Here is a 20136-nt window from a genome sequence, read left to right as displayed (position 1 = left end):
CTTTTCACCCTTTCCCTCTTCACTATTGTTTTTCCTATGGCAACCACTTCCCTCAGTTTATTCTTCAATTTTTCAGCCTCCCTTTCTTATCTTTCTTTTCTTTCTACTTCAGATTTCCCTTCTATTAGCCTTTCCCTTATCTTTTCCCTTTTCCCATATTTCCATATAGGGTAAGGCAAATTTATCTACTAGGTTTATCATTTAATTTATACCCTTTTTGAGTCAAATCATATACTATTAAGGTTCAAATAATGCTTTTTCCCCTTCCTTCTTTCTTTAAATGATAATATGTCTTTTGTACCTCTTCATTTAATTTAATTTACTCTACCTTCTCTTTCCTTTTCTCCCAGTATAATAAATTTTCATCTTCTAATTTCATTTTTGTATAAATATATTAAAATCAGCTTAACTTACTCCTTCTAATTATCCTGAGAAAGACCTTTTTCAAGAATTACATTTATCACCTTCCCATATAAGAATGTAAACCTCTTCATCTTTCAAAAACTTATTTTTTTTTCCTTCCATTTACCTTTTTTGTAGTTCTTTTGAATGTGACATTTCAAGATATAATTTTCTATTCAGCTCTGGTGTTTTCATCAGAAATGATTGAAAATCCCCTAGTTCATTGAATAGCCATCTTTTCCCCTGAAAGATGCTTCATTTTGCTAGATAATTTATTCTTGACTGTAGGTCAAGATCATTTGCCTTCCAGAATGTCATATTCTAGGTCCTCCAATCCTTTAATGGAGAAGCTTCTAAGTCCTGGGTAATATTGATTATGATTTTGTTATTTCAATTGTTTCTTTTTAGCTGCATGCAGTATTTTCTCCTTACTCTGATAATTCTGGAATTTAGCTACAATATTCCTTGGAGCTTTCATTTTGGGACGTCTTTCAGTAAATTACTAGTGAATTCTTTCAATGACTATTTTACTCTGTTTCTAGGATATCAAGGCAATTTCTTGAAAAATGTTGTTCAGACTCATTACTCTAATATCTGTTTAGAGGCTTGATATACCATTGATTTTGAGGGAAGTTGGGGAGAGCTCAGACAGTGACCTATCATTTCTCTACCATTTTGACTCCATACCTGACAATTGTTAACTGACACATTCAGGCCAAATGCATATGCAAACTAAAGCTTTCATGGTAAATTCTCATGTTTTTTATATGCCTTTCCAAATATATGTAAAATTGTATAAAAGGCCATAAAGAAGAATGAGAAGGGATTAGAGCCTATCTCTATTATTTTGATAATGAAAAAATGTAGAATCCAAGTGTATGAATCATTTAACCAATTTCTTATTAATCACAAGGGTTAGAGATAGAATTTAAATTCATATATTCATGACTCCTTTTTATCATTCTATCCATTGAATGTTTAGCATGATCATAACTTTTTAATTGTAGCAGATCATAAAAATACACCATTAATTCAAGGTAATTCATGCCATGTGAGAAATGATCAATTTATAACTTTATTTAATTCAGACACCCTAGTTTATTCCCATCAGCATATTTTGGCTTGGTGTGATACAAGAGAAAGAGTGATTATTTCTGTTGTACTTGTAATATTATTAATGTATACTAAGTAAGTTTAATCAACTAATATTAATATAAACCATATATATATGTAAATATATATATATATAAGATTAAATATATCTTTTTGATATGGTAGATTCTTTATTTTATGAGCCAAAATTAATTTGTTTGTTTGTAAAGTTTATTTACCTAAACATGAAATGCTGACTAGATGCCTTCCATCTCTATGGACTGAAGTGTATGGCCAAGGTCAGCATGGGTCCATAGGACCTTTACAACTCTGTTCTTTTTTGCTTAATCATTCTTACCAAGCCCAACATGGGAAAGAGGTCTAGAGGTGATATAGAAAGTTCCACAACTTATTTTTGTGTCTTCAGACCACTTTCTATTATCCAACGTAAGTAGGTACTTATTATCACTCATTCAGCAGAGGTAACCTTTTCTTTGCCTGTCCTGTGACCACCAAAGCTGATACATCATCTTTGATACTCCTGTAGGGTCAAAATAATAACACTGTGAATGTTACTTTGTCTCTTCTGTAAGGTTTGAGCACCATAACACTAAGGCTCTGGAGATAAGGGGTAACTCAGAACCTAGGTCTCCTTCATTGAATTTAATATAATATTAATGTAATATATTTATTTTTAATATTTTAATTTAATACAATATTAGCTCAAAGTTCTACTTCAGTATTTTTCATTGAAGACTGAACAATTTTGAATGACATAGTTGCCAATTGACATATATGAATCTTCAAAGAATGACTGGTAACACAGAAATCTTTAGAAGGAAATCTTCAAATTAATAAAATTACAGTGATTAAAATTGTGTCATTTTCCTGCTATTGTGATCTAATAGCACCCATGGTACTAAAAATGTCAATTGACATCCTAACAAATATTCTTGAATAGATTAACCTATAAAATCATACTAAGAAGCTGGTCATTTAAAAACACCTGGATCTAGCTAGTTGCCCTGTACCAAAATTATGTAACAGACATGTAGACTCTGCAATAAAATATTGTTGACTAAAGAGTTTTGTATTAAGTTAAGGATAGCATTAAACATTTTAGTTATAAAGTTTCTCAAAATAGGTATCATACCCCATTTGTAAAGACTTTTTTTGTATCTGCTTAAATGCTTTATATGTATTCCCTTCTTTTGTATTGCCATCAACCAAGTACAGAAATCCATTATTTTGTACCTGAACTCTTCTAATGGTCTACACTTTGGTGTCTCTGCTTTGATTTTTCCTCAATCCATTCCATTTTACAATGATCTTTGAAAATGATCTTCCTTAAGTACAGCCCTGATGGTTAAAATTTGAGTTGAAGTTCCATCTCCTAAAAGTAACCTTCTCCAATTCCCATTAATATTGATGCCGTCCCTCTTGAGATTTCAGTTTGGCATCTTCATATCTTTTTTGGATATAGTTGTTTTTTTCCCTCATTAGACTGTTAGGGCTTTGGAAATGGGATCATTGTTTTTCTTTTCTTTGTATCTTCACTTCAAGTATTTTAAAAAATAGCTGCTGCACTTAAATTTTTGTTGAGTGATTTCTGTTATCTTCTGTATTTATTATTGTTTAGTTGTTCCAATTGTGTCTGACAATACTCTTACTATTTTTTGGAATGCTTCCATTTAAACTTTCACCTGAATTATGTTATAGAAGCCCTTTTAGTTTTCATACCTTGGGTTTTATTTTAGACCTCCTTCAAATCATCCCAAAGATTTTACAACAATAAAATGCTATGGAGTTGAAACAGGGTGAGGATTTGTACTCCTATGATTCCTCTAACTATACCATAAATCAGCTCAGGAATAAAAGACAAGCAAGCTCTTGATTGAACTGGTGACCTTGGCATAATTTTCTTGCAGCAAAAATCATTATGGAATGCAATTCAATTCAGTTCAGTTCAATTAATTTTAATTCAACAAAAATTTCTTAATTCACATTAATGATACATTCAATTCATTATTAATATATGTCACTTTCCTTCCCTTATCTGGAACCAGAGTTTATTACAGATACAGTTTATAAGGATTAAAATTGTATAAATCAGAATGAAAATCTGGGTTTGTTTGCAAGTGTGAGAGAGATCTACATCTCTCTGAAGGGAGAATAGACTGGCTAAGTAGGAAATTTGCTTTTCAATATAATGAATAATATTTAGCATCAATATCAAAAGAGATCAGATTTTTATTTTTATTTTTTTTGTTTTTATTAGCAGCAAGTGTAGTGACTGTAGTAAATAAAGAAAGATAAATGTTCCATAAGGTAAAGAATAACTGCCTTCTTGTTGCAAGCTGGCTCCAGAGACTGGTTATCTGTCTCTAAAATAAAGTGATATCTGGTAGCTAGTTTAACTAGAACTAATAATGATGAAAATGCACCCACCCCCAAGAATTACATCAAGAAGAACAAAAAGAATTAAGTCCCTCTCTGGTGCCTATAATTTTTATATATTGATATATATATATATATAGATATAGATATAGATATAGATATAGATATATAGATATAGATATAGATATAGATATATATCTAGCACATAATTTTCACATTATTTTCTCCACATTTCTAAGTTGGCTTAATTTTTGTTTTTCATATAAACATAATTTGTTTTATATTTGTAAAATTGATTCCATGCAAATATAAAGGAGTTTGCCATTGATTAGCTTACAGTACAGAGATTGGCCAGATATTTAGAAATACATTTGTGACAACATTAAATATATTTCCACATTGGTCATGTTGTAAAAGAAGAAATGCAATAAATAGGAAAACAAAAACTAAGAATAAAAAAAATGAAAACAGAATAATTTAACCTGCATTCAGACTTCAACAATTCTTTCTCTGGATGTGGATGACATTTTCCATCATTAGTCTTTTGGAATTTCCTTGGATAATTGTATTGTTGAGGAGCTAAGTAAAGCATAGTTGATCATTGCACCATATTTTCACTATTGTGTATAGTCTCCTTATTCTGATCAATTCATTCAGCATCGGTTCAGTTAAGCCTTTCCAAGTTTTTCATATATCTGCCTGCTCATTATTTTGCATAGCAATGTATGAGAGTTCTAATTTCCCCACATCCTGTCCAATGCTTATAATTTTCCTTTTATTTCATATTTAATCAACCTGATAAGTGTGCAGTAGTTCCTTAGAGTTGTTTTAATGTGCATTTCTTTAATTAATAGTTATTCAAAGCATTTTATTTGATTATAGGGAGCTTTAATTTGTTCAATATTCAGATTTCTAAAAATGCAGGGACCTCCTGAAGCAAAGGATTGGAGTAAGAATATAGACAAAATAAAGATAAGCCTGGGCCACCTAATATGTGGGGAAAGTTTTAGTCTGAAAATACTATATTGTGCTTATGGATGTATGATGGAAAGAAAGGAGGCAAACAGAAGAGTAAAGTTTTATTTACTTCATTTTCTACACCCATCCCCATACCTTGCCAGACAGTAAAACTCACTGATTGTATATGTAAATCTCAAAAAAAGGAATCCTTAATTCTTTCCTGTAATTCTCTTGTAAGCCTTCATTGCCCACAAGATTTCTTTTTATATGTTATTCTTTTCCAGGTTAATTTTATCCACTTATAATATAAAATCAGATTTGTTTTACCTTTATTTACTTCTTTAAAAAAACTACCCTGATCTAATTTATTTTAGCTTCCTATTTTTATTTTAAATTATTTATTACCAATGAATGACCTTGTAACTTATTTCATTTTTCTTTAGCCCTACATTTTCTCTTCTCTGAATCTTTCAAAATAGTTTTCTTATCCTCTAAAGAGCTTCTGTATTACATGACCTCTGAAGCTTTTCTTATTAAATAAAATTGAAGTGCTGATCCTCATCCTTCCCTTGGTACCAAACAAGAAAAGTAATTTTAGCCAATGGACTTAGTTATTGTTGAACAATTACTTGATCATGGGGAATTCTAAATGAGTTGTCAGAGTAAATGTGGTCTATAAAAGCTATGGCAGCAGCTTTGCTTGGGGAAACATGCAGGTGATTTAAGAGTGTAACAATCCCTGACAAACTCATTCATAAGTCTTATATATCTTTGACTCACATACTACAGTAGTAGTTTAGGGACACTTTCACCTAACTAACTTTGGGGAGTTGTAATAGGATTTGCTTTTTCAAATAAACTTAAGAAAAAATAAGAAAATTGATCTCTTACAAGAAGATTAAAACTAAATATGTTGAAAAGATGCTTAATAATAAGTAAGTCATCAACTGGAATCAAAATATGGGTAGTCTAAAGTATTTCTAAGGACTCATAAACATATTTAAAACAGACAAGAGTCTTAGAAGTCATCTAGTGTATCATCTTATCTTAGAGACAAGAAATCTGAAGCCCAGAAATTTTAAGTAATTTGATAAAAGTCAAAAAAGATGTAGAAAATATGAAAAACAAGATTTGAACTCAGATGATATGGGTCCAAATTCAGCATGATTTCGATTCTATTACATACACAATGCAAGCAAAATTGATTTCACTCCTACATAATAGTGATAATGCTAATCATAATAATAGTAGAAGTAATTATTTATGCGATGTTTTGAAAATTTTAAAGTCCTTTTCATAAATTACTTGTAATTTATATACTTTTGTCATTAATTTTGCACTCTGGGGCAATCTATTCCAGAAGAAAAAAGCTAGCTACTAATAAAGTATAGGTAATAATAGTAGCTGTTTTTCAGAGTTTTGAGAAGGATAAAATAATATGATATTTATAAAGTGTTTTGAAAACCTGAAGTTCCATATAAATACTATTTATTTTGGATATAATTTCAATATGCAATATGATATATGACTCTAACCTGCCATGAGTATGCTATATTATGATATGTTATGGTATGTTTCTCCCAATTTGTTTCATTGTTTGTGATTCCCATCATTATGATTCTTTCTCAGTCTGTTTAATACATTGTTTCTCAAATATCTCAGTGTACAATTTATTTAGAGAAAAATATAGATTCAAATTCATAACCAATCGGCACTAATCAGTATTTCAAGTTAATTATTGCTACCATGGTTTGGGGAGTGTAGTGAGAGGATGAGGTCCACAATTATCAAAAGAATGAATTATGAATAAATCATAGACTTTTGGTTTATGTAGGTAAACTTTTGGGTAGGAAGTGAAAAAATAATGGGGGAAAAGTATGCTCTTGAGGAAGGATATCAAAAATTTAAAACAAATTCTAGTTCTCTATCTAAAATTGTTTTCCTTATAGGATTTAATTTATAGTATATTGGCTTTCAAATGAAATACTGGAAATTAATAAAAGTGGTTTACCTTCACAATACTATAAGTACCGAGACTTGATGTCCAAAACAAATCTATAAAGCTGATCTGTTTAAGGTCATGTATCCGTTATAAATCTGAAGTAGGAGTAGTCTTACCAATGACATTATCCTTGAATGAAAAAGACAGAAAATAAATTATAAAGCTTTGAGAAATTTACCAGTCAAGTACACTCTGGGAGTGAGTTGGTAAATTGTTTGACAACAGGTTCTCTTAAAAAAATTACATTATTGGAATTGTTTCCACATATTCATAAGACTAGGCAATTGACAAAGCAATAAAAAGTCCTGATTTATAGTATTTGCTGATTTCTAATGTACAAATACTCATAATAAGAATTAAACAATTTGTTGAAACTGTCATTCTGCTTCTGCTTTTTAACTATTCCAATTAGGTTAATTTTTCTTTCAAAAGCTGAAAATTCTCACTATATTATCAACTCATTTAATTATACAAATATTTCCTTTCAATAGTTTTAAAGAAATGCTTGTTTATGTTTTGATGTAGTCAAAACTTAACCATTTCCCCCACATATGGTGTTTCTTTTTCTGTCTATATTGCTAAAGAAGATTCATCAAGGTTTTCATTGACATCAGCCCCTATTCATAAGCCATATCAATTAAATATTAGCTTCACCCATATGATATGATGTTTTTTCTTATACTTTCTCAACGTAGGACATCGTTGCCAGGTTCAGGTTTACAAATAAATTTTCTTCCATTTAATGCATGAATTTTCTCTGGCCTTATTAGTTATGTGATTTTTTTTTCCTTTTCCTTTAATTTATTTTAAATTTGTTGGAAAATCAACTTGACTCTTTAAAAATAATTTGTTTCATCAATGTGGGGATTTGCTCATTTACTTAGATAAGTTCTCCATGCATTCTCATCATCTTGTAGGAATTTTACCAATATGTCTCCATAAACTCTACCTTGATGACTTAAAGAGGAAAAATCATATACCTGAAGGAACACTGGATTTATAAAGAAGACCTAGGTTGGAATCCTAAGTGTGCTGATCAATAGATTTTATACAGGAGTAAGTCATTTAAATCTTAGACTTTTCTTATTTATATAATGAGGATAATAATATTCATACCACCTATTTTTATAAGAATAATTTCTTGTGAAGGAAAAAAAAATGCATTACAAATCTAAATTCAAAACACAAATATAGAATATATTATTAATAGTAGGATTATTATTTCTCATGCTTTATCAAATGAGTTTTGGATGTTGTTTTCAATTTCTTAATATTATGGAATATTAAATAACTTTTCAGGAAGCCCATTTGCTGCCTTTTATTCTCTCTACTTGACTAACTTTCTTTTCTAGTCTTACATGCCTTAAGTAATTCCTATTATGTTACATTTTGTACATAAGGCATGAATGTTGTTGTGAGAGAGCCTAATTATGGACATGATATGTATTCTCACTTTCCCTTACTTATTTGTAATTAAGATTTCCCCTTGACATTGCAGTGACCTACAGAATATGGAGATTTCCTAACTGGGGAAAATAATATGAAAGTAATAATCTTTTGCATTTAAAACAGTTTAGAGTCATTCAAAGAAATTGGAAATTGGAAAATTTCCAAGCATTTTGGCCCAATCCCTTCTTCCTATTCATAATATTATAAATGTACTGCTAAAAGAGATATCAGAATCCAAATTTTCTAAACCCTCCCTACATTTTACAATGGAGAAACTAGAGTTCCTTGAGGTCAAGCTAATATCCCAGGATCACACAGGTAGTAAACATCAGAGGTAGAATTTGAACCAGGTCTTTGGCTCCAGAGTTAGGGCTCTTCTTCCTATATGATACTATCTTTGTTATTCAAATCAACAAATATCTATTAAGCACTTGTATGTTCCAGCTATTAGTAATGCAATTAAACCAATGAACAAACAAGAACAAACATGAAAAAGTCCTTGCTTTCAAGTAACTTACATTTCATTGAAAGAAAATAATCCCAAAATAAATGGATACTAAATGTGTACAAAGTAGCATCAAAGAAAGTTACCCAAAGAATTGGGGGGAGCAGAAAAACTTCACATGGCAGATAACTTTTGAACCTCATCTTAAAGATGGAATTCCAAGAATCAGAGGTGAAGAAGAAGAAAGTTTCAGAAATGAGAAGTAATCTGTTCAATGGTACAGAGGTGGGAAATAGAATTTTATATATGAAAGATAAAATATGAGTAGTCTGACAGAAAGATGGAATATACGATGGAGTGGAAAACATTCTGGATAGCTAGATAGGGCCATACTGTCAATAGATTTAACTGTCAAGAAAGAACATTTGTATTTTTACTAAAATTTGGTTTTAGCTCATTTGTTAGCACATCTCTAAAGGCATTAATAAAAAAAGATATAGGTAATAACCTGTAAATTGTATATATCTCATACAAATTTGTTATTTCTAGTTAATTAGATATAATTAGAATAATCTTCTTTGGAGTAGCTGGTAATTTCATGAAGAGGTTTTGTAGATATACTGCTTTTGTAAGTGTAATTAATACAATATCAACTATTAACGTAAGCAATTGGAAAATTTTATTACACTAAAGTAGGCTTAAAAATAGACCTATTCAGAATATCTCTCATGGCTGCAAACAATTTAAATGATCATGTCTTTCTATTATATCTATTTCTTCTCTCTGTCTCCTCCCCCTTCTCTCTTTCTGTCTCTGTCTCTGTCTCTGTGGGACTCTCTGTCTCTCTCTGTCTCTCTGTCTCTCTGTCTCTCTGTCTCTCTGTTTCTCTGTCTCTCTCTCTCTGTCTCTCTCTCTCTGTCTCTCTCTCTCTGTCTCTCTCTCTCTCTCTCTCACACACACACACACACACACACACACACACACACACACACACACACACACACAAACATACACAAACATCTCAACCCCCCTCCCTATTTCATTTGAGGAAATGATAACTTTCTTAAGGTCACAGTCTGCTGTATGAGAGAAGCAAGACTTTTTAAAAGGTCTCCATATACCACAATGTCCATTACTGTCTTATAGTTTGATGCTTGTTTGTTTGTTTTCTACTTATTTATTTAAAATTAAATATAAAATGGGGGCAGCTAGGTAGCGCAGCCTTGATTTCAGGAGGACCGGAGTTCAAATCTGGTCTCAGACACTTAACACTTCCTAGCTGTGTGACCCTGGGCAAGTCACTTAACCCCAGCCCCCCCAAAAAAAAAATTAAATTAAATTAAATATAAAATGAAGGGGAAAAAAGAGAGGGAAAGAAAATTAAAATTAAAAAAAGAAAAAAAATGTCCAGCAAAACATTAGGGAAGATTCAAAATACATAACCTTATATTTCTATTTCAAGAAAGCATGTATAATAATAGAAGAATAATAAAAGATATTATATTTATACAACTGTGCATTTACTTTCTTACAATTTTGTCCTCTGCTGTGTATTTTTATTTTGTTTTTTCCCCTTTCATCAGCCTATCTCCCTCAAGTAAGCTAAAATTAAGCATAGATTTGTGTATGGACCTGTATAATATATACTTATATTCTCTATACAAATGTTTATATTATGTATAACTATATTCATATGCATATTTATATGTACATAGTCATGCAATACATTATATATATATAATATATATATGTATATATATATAAAACACATACATATATCTATATACATACACATGTATAAACACATTTATACATATGCATATATATATTTAGACATGCATCTAAAACAATATTAATATGGTTGACATACAATGTAGGCTTCTCTCTTGATTTACTCTATAAATTTGATAACAATGATTATTAGCTCTACTTTTTATTTCTTATTAATTTTTGTGTTTGCCTATATCTTTTATTATGCTTGACAAATCTTCTACTTTAACTTTTTTCCCCTTATCCGATCTTGATATTACTTAGCCTTCCTCCAAGCATGGATCATTCTCTTCTCTTGTCTCCCCCACACTTTCCTTTCCTCTTTATTCTATTCCAATTAAGTTAATATAATCCTACTCCTGTTTATCTAAAAAGCTTATCCTATCTCATCTCTTATTCTTTCTTTACAGATTTTAAAGGGTGCTATACTCTTCATGATATATTCTTCATGGTATAAGTATATGTCCTTTTTTCAATATTATGGTCAATTTTGCTGGATATATTTTTGATGCAGACAGTTTTCAGATGAAATAAAATTATCATCATTATATAAAAATGCTCCAAATCACTACTGACTACAGATGTGCATATTAAAACAACTCTGATATACCACCTCACATCTATAACATTGGATAGTATGATAGAAAAAGAAAATGATAAAAGGTGTTAAAGATGTGGGAAAATTGAGATACAAATACTGAGCATTGGCGTTGTGACCTGGTCCAAACATTCTGGAGAGCAATTTGAAACTATTCTCACAAGGCAATTAAACTGTGCACATATTTTAATCCAGCAATACCACTATTATCCAAAAGATATTATCTTTTAAAAAGGGGAAAGAATCTACATGTATAAAAAAATTATATAGCTTGTCTTATGGCAACATGAGATTGGAAATTGAGGAAATGCCCATCAATTGGTGAATGACTGAAGAAATTTTGATACATGAATGCAATGTAATTTTGTTGTACTATACGGACAAGTAGATAGATTTCAGGGAAAAAAAAAAAAAAAAAAAAAAACACAAACCTGGAAAAAATTAACAGGAACTCTAGTGAAATAAGCCAAGCCAAAGAACATTGTATAGAGCAATAGCAACATCATGCTGTAATGGATAAGGTCTTTTCAGCAATATAATAATCTATGACAATTCTAAAAGTTTCAGAACAGAAAATGCCGACTATATCCTGAAAAAAAAAAAAAAAAAGATTGATGGAGTCTGAATGTAGATCAAGCCATACTAATTTTTTTCTTGTTTTTTTTTTTCTTTCCCAAATTGGGTAATATGGAAATAATAAGTTTTACATGATTACATACATATGAACTAAATCAAAATGTTTACTGTCTTATAGAGGTTGGAACAAAAAATAGAAAGGGAGAAAATTTAGAATTCAAAATTGTACTAATAAATGAATGTTAAAATTGTATTTAGATTTAATTGGAAAAATAAAGTGTCGTTTAAAAGAAAAAGAGAGATTTTATAGGTCAGAATCAAATGTTTTTGGTTTTGTTTTTCCTGTTGGAAAGAAGCAATGATCTAGAATTACCCTGAGACGTTGGGGGTTTCTCTTTGTTTTGCCTTTTTCTTGGGACCCACCACTTAACAGAGACTGGTGGTTTGCTTCTATTTAACCATTTAACATCAATTACCTTTATGACAAGGTAAGGATAAATATACCATTTGCATTGTCTTCCATGTTCTTGAAATCTTGTTATCCTTTCAATAACATGAAAATCTCTGAATATTTTAAAAATTGTCTTATTTCCAGAACATATTATGTTCTGTTTGTATTTGATAAAATTCTTCCACTTCTTAATATTTCATATTTTATGTACTATTGTCACTTTTTCTCATCAGGTAGTATGAAGCAACAATGTCTAAATGTGGTAATTGAATTATTAAAATCCCAAATAATAAATCTTTGTACAAAAATAGGAAATTAGATTCATTTTGCATTTGCTAATCCTTTTTTTTTCCTCAGCTACAAATTTTCTTTGTTTTACCTAGATCTCATGCTGAACAACACCAAATTTGTCTTTTCTTCATTATTTCTACCATTTTGTACAGTGAAACTATTCATAATTTTAAACATTATGTTTCAAATATTTTATTATATAAATGGAAAAAATTGGTAGTTGTGATTATTTGAAATTTAAAAAATTGCCCAATATCAATACAGACAAAATTAGAAAAATAGAAAACCCAGGGATGGGAGGACATAGCATTTTTTTTTCTTAGAAAGGCCTCATTTTTCAGACATATTAAGAACTACACACAATTTATATAGTAAGAAACATCCCCATTTGATAAATGGATGAAAATAGGAATAGTCAAGTTTGAAAAGAAATCAAATCTAACAATAGTCATATTTTCTAAATAAATTTCTAAATGAATTTTTTTCTAAAATTTTAAATTCTAAATAAATTTCTAATTATAAGTAAATTTCTCTAAGTCATTATTGACTAAATAATTGTGAATTAAAAGAATTTTGAAATACTCCCTCAACAGCTATAAGATAAACTAATATGACAGACAAGGGAGAGGATAAATATTAGAGGGGAAATGAAAAAGCTAATTCACCAATGCATTGATGGTTAAATTGTAAACTGGTCAAACTTTCTAAAGAACAAGAACAAGTTTCTTCCCAAAAGATGAAAGAAAAGGGGAAAAGAACATATTTTAAAATTGTCAGTTTTTATGGTGACAATCAATTTGAAATTGAATGAATGTCAAACAATTAGAAAATAGTTAATGTGGTATGTGAATGTGATGGAATATTATTGTTCATTAAAAAAATGACAAACAGGATAGTTTCAGGAAAAAAAAAACTTCAGAAGATACATGTATATATATGTATGCATACTTATATAATATATGTATACATATGTGTATATAAATGTAGATAGTGTGAAATGAAATGAGAAAAACCAGAAAAACAGTGTAAACATTAATAATAATATTGTAAAGATGAGCAACTATGAAATACTTAGGTCTTTTGATGAAGACAATGATCCAAGACAATTTCAAAGAACCTATAATGTATATACCTTCAGAGAGGGAACTGATAAACTCTGAGTGAAGACTGAAGCATAATTTATTTAACTTTTTTCTCTTCTGTATATATCTGTCTATTTTCTTTTGCACAAGGCTAATATGGGAATATATTTCAGATACTTCACAAGTACAATTTACAATTAAATTGCTTATCTTCTTTAATAATGGGAGAGGAGTTAGTGAAAGGAAGAAAATATTGCCTCAAAAATTTAAAAATGAATGGTAAATATGTTTACATGAAATTTTTTTAAAATAAATGAAACAATTAATATTAAAATAATTAACTCATACATATCTTCAAAATGCACTTAATCTTTTCAATTTTTTAAAAAAGCAATGTCTTTTTAATAGAGAAAGTCAACTAGGTGGCAGAGTGGATAGAACATTGAGTCTAGAGTCAGGAAACCAGAGAAAAACTTCACCTTCTGACACTTTATTAGCTAATCTTATGCAATAGTCTTAACTTCTTACCTAAGCTTTTTTTTTTTTTCAAAAGCAACATATGGCTAAATAAGAGTATCTAACATGTTGGGTGGATGTGAGAATAAGATAAAATATTTATAGCATTTCTGACAATGCCTGGCACAGAGTGCACATAATAACCACTGTATAAATGCTTATTACCGGTCCCAATCCCTTAAATTCAGATCACATATTCATTTTATTTATTTATTTTTTAACAAAAAGCATAGGATGCTAATTCATACTTAATTTCTGTAATAATATTTTATAGTTGTCCTCCAATTAATTTAAGTTTTTGGATTTTATCATACAGTGCTATTTTTCTTTATTCTTCATCTCACATATTCCTGAGATTTACTTTTCACAACAAACTAATTTACTGATTACTAATTTAGAGTTTAAACTTTTGAAGTGTTATTTCCATCTCCCCTCTTGTTTTTTATATTTAAAAAAAAACCCTTTGAGATTCAACGCTACTTTTTCTCCAAATAAAATGCACTGTTATTTCATCAAGGAATAAAATATTTTGAAGGAATTACTTCCTTTATATTTTGATTGTTATTATACTAACATTTTAGTATAATAATTTATTTTATTAGTCCAATCCAACAATGAACAGTGGATGTTATTCTAATAGCATTATTATTTCTTAAACTTTTTTTTTTTCCAATTCAGTTACTTCAGTTGGTTAGGTTGGTTGTGTTGTGGTAGGCTGACTCTAAGATAATTTTATGTGGTTTTTCATTTTAACATGATTTCTCATTTTTATAAGAAAATCCTATTTTTGCTATACCTTTGAACACACTCATACACATATGTAAATTTATATGCATACATACATAAGACTCATCTTTTTAAAATTTAAACATAGCTGGTTTCCTACCAAATATGTCATCTTGGGAAAGTCACTTAATATTGTTTGTCTTTGTCTTTATCTATAAAATGAGTTGCAAAAGGAATTGACAAAGCCATTCTATTATTTTTCACAAGAAAACCCCAAACAGCATATCAATAATCAGATAAAACTGAAAAATGACTGGCAATATTATGCATTAGTATGCATCTACCTACTAGGCAGTAAAATTCATCAGACTACTCTTACCCAACATTTAAAGAACAAATCAATCATATTAGGTAGAACTTTGAAAAAATGGAATTTTTATATTGACATTAGAACTATGCTTTAGAACAGCACCTAAAATCATCATCATTCATCTTTCGAGCTATTATTTTTCAGCTTTAATTCACATAATTGTGTTCATATAACTCATGGGTTTATCTTGTCAGGTGGACACCCATATATTTTATTTTGTCTATGATTATTTTAAATGGAATTTCTCTAACACTTGCTTATAGATTGTGTTAGTGACATATAGACATATAAAAATGCTGACCACAAGCACTCTTTTCTGCCCTGGAGCAATTAAGTCTGTCCCAGTCACATGTTCTGGTGTGGGCTGACACTCTGCTGACCTAGATGGCTGCACTGGGACTACACACCAGACTCCCACCCTTTTGCCACAGATCCTATCCACTGACTTTCCCCGAATCCTCCCTGGAGTCTCCAGGCTGAGAGATCCAGCAGTCTCTAGCACTGCTGCTGATTCAGAGATCCTGCATCACTGACACTGGAGTCTGGACCAGAACTGGGACCAGAGCTAGTGCCAAGACTGGGCCTTCACTGCGTTTGCATGCTGGATTCCCAAACTAGTTCCACAGCCCTTTTCTTTTGACCATTCAGCTCCTGTTTGCTGTTTCTGGGCTGTGAGGGCTAAAAGCTACCAGTAGTGCTGTTCATTCTAAAAAAAAAGACTCATCAAGAAAAGGATAGAGAAGGGCATCTAATGAATAAAACGGATACAGAATGGATAGTTCTTGGCTATAATGGTATACTTATATTGATAAAGGATGCAAAAATATAATATATAAAATGAAAATTATTTTATTTTAATATGATATTTTATTTTCCCCAGACATGACAAGAAACTTTTTAGCATTTATTTTTATAAGATTTTGAGATCCAAAGTTTTCTTCTTCCCTGCCTTTACTTCTGAAGAAGGTAGGCATTTTGGACTAATTTTATATATGTAATATCATGTAAAACATATTTCTACAGTAGTCATAGTTGTGAAAGAAGAAACAGATCAAATGACAAAATAAAAACAATGGGAAAAATAAAGTAAATACATTTTTTGATCTGTATTCCAAGTCCATTAGGTCTTTATCTGATTATTGATAACATTTTCCTTTATGAATTGTTTGTACTTTTCCTGGATTGTTGTTTTTCTGGGAAGAGTTAATCACCACACAATGGTGCTGAAACAATGTTTCAGTACAATGTATTCCTGGTCTGCTCAATTTGTTTTACATAAATTCATACAGGTTTTACCAGGTTTTTAAAAAATCTGACTGTTCATCATTTCTTATTGCACAATAGTATTCCATTACATCCACATACCAAAATTTGTTCATTCATTCTTCAATTGATGGGCAATTTCCTCAGTTTCCAATATTTTACCATTATGAAAAGGACTGATATATTTTTACACATATGGGTCCTTTCCCCTTTTTTATGATATATATGTGTTTGTGTGTGTACAGACCTAATATTGTCATTGCTAGGTCAAGAATATGTGTAATTGGTTCTCCATTGGGCATAGTACCAAATTGTTATCCAGAATGGTTGGAATCAATTCACAATTCTACCAACAATAGATTATTGTTCCTGTTTCCCCACATCATCTTGACATTTATCACTTTACTTTTTTTCTAATATTGGCCAATCTTATAGGTTTGAGGTGGTTTATCAGAGTTGTTTTAATTTCCACTTTTCTAATCAAAAGTGATTTAGAAAACTTCTTCATATGCCTATGGAGAGATTTTATTTCTTCATTTGAAAATTGTCTATTCATATCCTATGAATAATGGCTTATATTGTTTATAAATTCTTATAAATTGGCTCAATTTTCTAAATATTTGAGAAATGAAGACTCTATCATTTGCTGAAAAGATTGATTCCCTGCTTTCTACTTTTCTTCTAACCTTAGTTTTGTTCATATGAATGATTTTTAATATAGTTAAAATTATCAATTTTGCATTTTGTAATTATCTTTATTTATTTTTGATCAAATTTTTCCCTTCCCAAAAGTTGGGTAGGTAAATTATACGTTGCTCTTCCAATTTGCTTATGGAGTCCCATTTTATGTCTAAATCATGCACTCATTTAACTATTATCTTGATACTTTGTGGGATGTTGGTTAATACTTAATTTGTCTTACTGTTTTTCAATTTTCCCAGAAATTTCTGTCAGATAATGAGTTCTTACTGCTAATTCTGGAGTCTTTGGTTTATCCAACATTTCATTTTTTTGTCCTTTTACTCTTTTCACTTTTTCTCTTTTCACCTGTGTTTTTCTTCTTTCTAACACCTCTGAATTGCCTTTCCTTCTATCATTCCTCGTTCTCTCACCTTATGCTTAATCTCCTTTCTTCCTACTTCTCTGTTGGGTAAAATAGATTTTTATATTCAACTGAGTGTATGATTCCCTCTTTCAGCCAATACAGGTGTAAGGTTCAAGTGAGGCTCATTGCCCACCTTCCCATCTTTGTCTTAGATTTTATGCATCTCTTCATCTGAAGTAATTTAAACCATTCTTCCTTTCCCTTCCATCTGAACCCAGTATACTCTGCTTTCACATAATTCCATATGATTTCTTTATATGCATTTACACTGTATGCATAACTTCTGTACATGTGTATTCTTTCTGGTGGTATTATTATTGATAAGCTTATTAAGAATTACAAGTATTTTCCTTGGAAGTAAACAGTTTATTGGATGTCTTAAGTTTTCCTTGATATATTTATTCCTTTATGTTTCTCTTGGGTGTTCATATTGAAAGACAGTTTCTTTTTTATTCTGATTTTCTGAAGCTTGAAGTCCTTTTATCTTGGTGAATGACCATTTCCACCCTGGAAGTATTCCTTAATTTTGCCAAGTAAATGATTCTTAGTTCTCATCCTAGCTCCTTTGCTTTCTGGATTATCATGTTCTACGATTCCAAACTTTTAATGCTGCAATACCAGGAACTGTATAATCATAATTGTGACTTCACAGTATTTTGAATTGTTCCTTTCTGCACACTTGTAGTATTTTAATCTTTATTTGATAATGCTGAAATTTGTTCTTGTCTTCTTTCTTTTGGTATTACTTTGCTGAGGAGAACAGTAGATTCTTTCAATGCCTATTTTCCAATCTGGTTCCAGGACATTGAGACCGTTTTTCTTGATAATTTATTGGAAGATACAGTGCAAGTCCCCCTTTTGATTAATGCTTTCAGGTAGTCCAGTGATTATGCTTTTATTTCTCTTGGATCAATCTTGCAACTCAGTTTTTTTTTTTTCCATGAAGGATTTTATGTTGGATTTTCTTTCTTTCTCTTTCTTTCTTTCTTTCTTTCTTTCTTTCTTTCTTTCTTTCTTTCTTTCTTTCTTTCTTTCTTTCTTTCTTTCTTTCTCTTTCTTTCTTTCTTTTTTTAATTTGTCTTACTCATAATCATTTTCTCACACTTACCAAATTTTAGTTTTTGTTTCATCATTTTGCTTAATTTTCTTTTTTACCTCCTTTTCCATTTGTCCAATTCTACTTTTCAGACAGTTTTCCAAAGTATAGACTCCTTTTTGTTTCATAATTTTGTGGGTCATTCTCAATTTTTTCTAAATATTTCTTCTACCTGTCATAGGATATTTAAATTCCTTTTGAAGTCTTCCATTAGTTCCCCTTGCCCCAGGTTTGAAACCACTTAGTTTTTTTCTTTGATGTATTGCCTAGAGAAGTTTTAACATTGCTATCCTCTTCTGAGTTTGTGTCTTGGCTTCCCTGTCACCTTTATAATTTTCTATGATCAGATTTTGTTTGGTGTTGTTGCATTTTGTTCATCTCTGCATCTCTCTCTTTTTCAGTGTGTTTCTATTTCTCTCCTGCTTGTTTGCTTTCTTTCTAATCCTCTCTCCCCTCTCTTTTCTTCTTCTGTCTACCTTTCTTTTAAATTTGAACTCTGCTTTCAGGGTAAAAAGAATACTCTCTCTACCTTCTTGTTTCTACAATCCTTGATTGTTTACCTGGTGCTGTACTGATGTTAATCTGAGGCTCAGGGGGTACTTTCATGTCTGTTGATGGCTGAAGGTTTGTTGCAGGGGATGGTTGGCTCTGCTGGAAGCTTTAGAGGTCTAGTGTTGAGCTGGGGTTTTAGTGGTGATATCTGTCATGTGCTGAGGCCAAGTTGGATATTTTTATATTTCTTGGATGCTGCACTGAAGCATCCATTGTTCTGGCTACTGGAGGATTCCTAATTCCACAAGGTTTTCCTGAGGTACTTGGTGGTTTAGATATTGGAGGATTCCTAGTTGCCAATGACTGTAGCCAAGAGGTCTAAATGCTTGAAGATTTCTAATTTCGAGGAGCTACTCAGGGTAGGTGGTGATTTCAGGACCTCGAGGCAGGAAACTGCCCTGGTTTTGCCAAGGCATATGAATGAGCTATTCTTGGTGTTGTTGTTGTCTGTACAACCACTCTGAGGCTAAAAGTCTCTGACTGCTTTGCTAATGTGAGACATGTTTCCTGCCTCAATGGGAGCTTCCTGTCTTAGATTATTAGCCTTCCCATCTTTCTATTGATCCTCCAAGTTGTCAAGACTAAAAAAGTTCAACCTGTCTCCTTGATTGTTACAGTGCTCCAGGATCTGTCTTAAGCTGTTAATATGTAGTTAACTGAAGTAATCACAGGAAGGCTACAGCAATTCACTTAACATATTTAAATGTACCTTGTATTTTAATTGTATCTTATTAAATGTATGAAACTGAACATAATCCAACACATTTTGATTATTGTGTCATTATTAATAGCAACTAGTATTGTGAATGAAAGAGTAAATTTAATGTCAGAGAACTTTTTTATTCCATTTTTGTGCTTTGCTCTTTTTGTGACCTTGGATAAATCAATAATGTGCCTGGGTCTCAATTTCCTCTTCTGTACATTAAAATGATTGTAATAAATGATTTCTAAATCCCTTTTTAATTCTTAGTCCTGTGCTCAATTTCTGTGATT

This window comes from Sminthopsis crassicaudata, chromosome 1 (assembly GCF_048593235.1).
Source record: "Sminthopsis crassicaudata isolate SCR6 chromosome 1, ASM4859323v1, whole genome shotgun sequence".
Lineage (NCBI taxonomy): Eukaryota > Metazoa > Chordata > Mammalia > Dasyuromorphia > Dasyuridae > Sminthopsis > Sminthopsis crassicaudata.
This window is presented reverse-complemented; position numbering follows the sequence as displayed.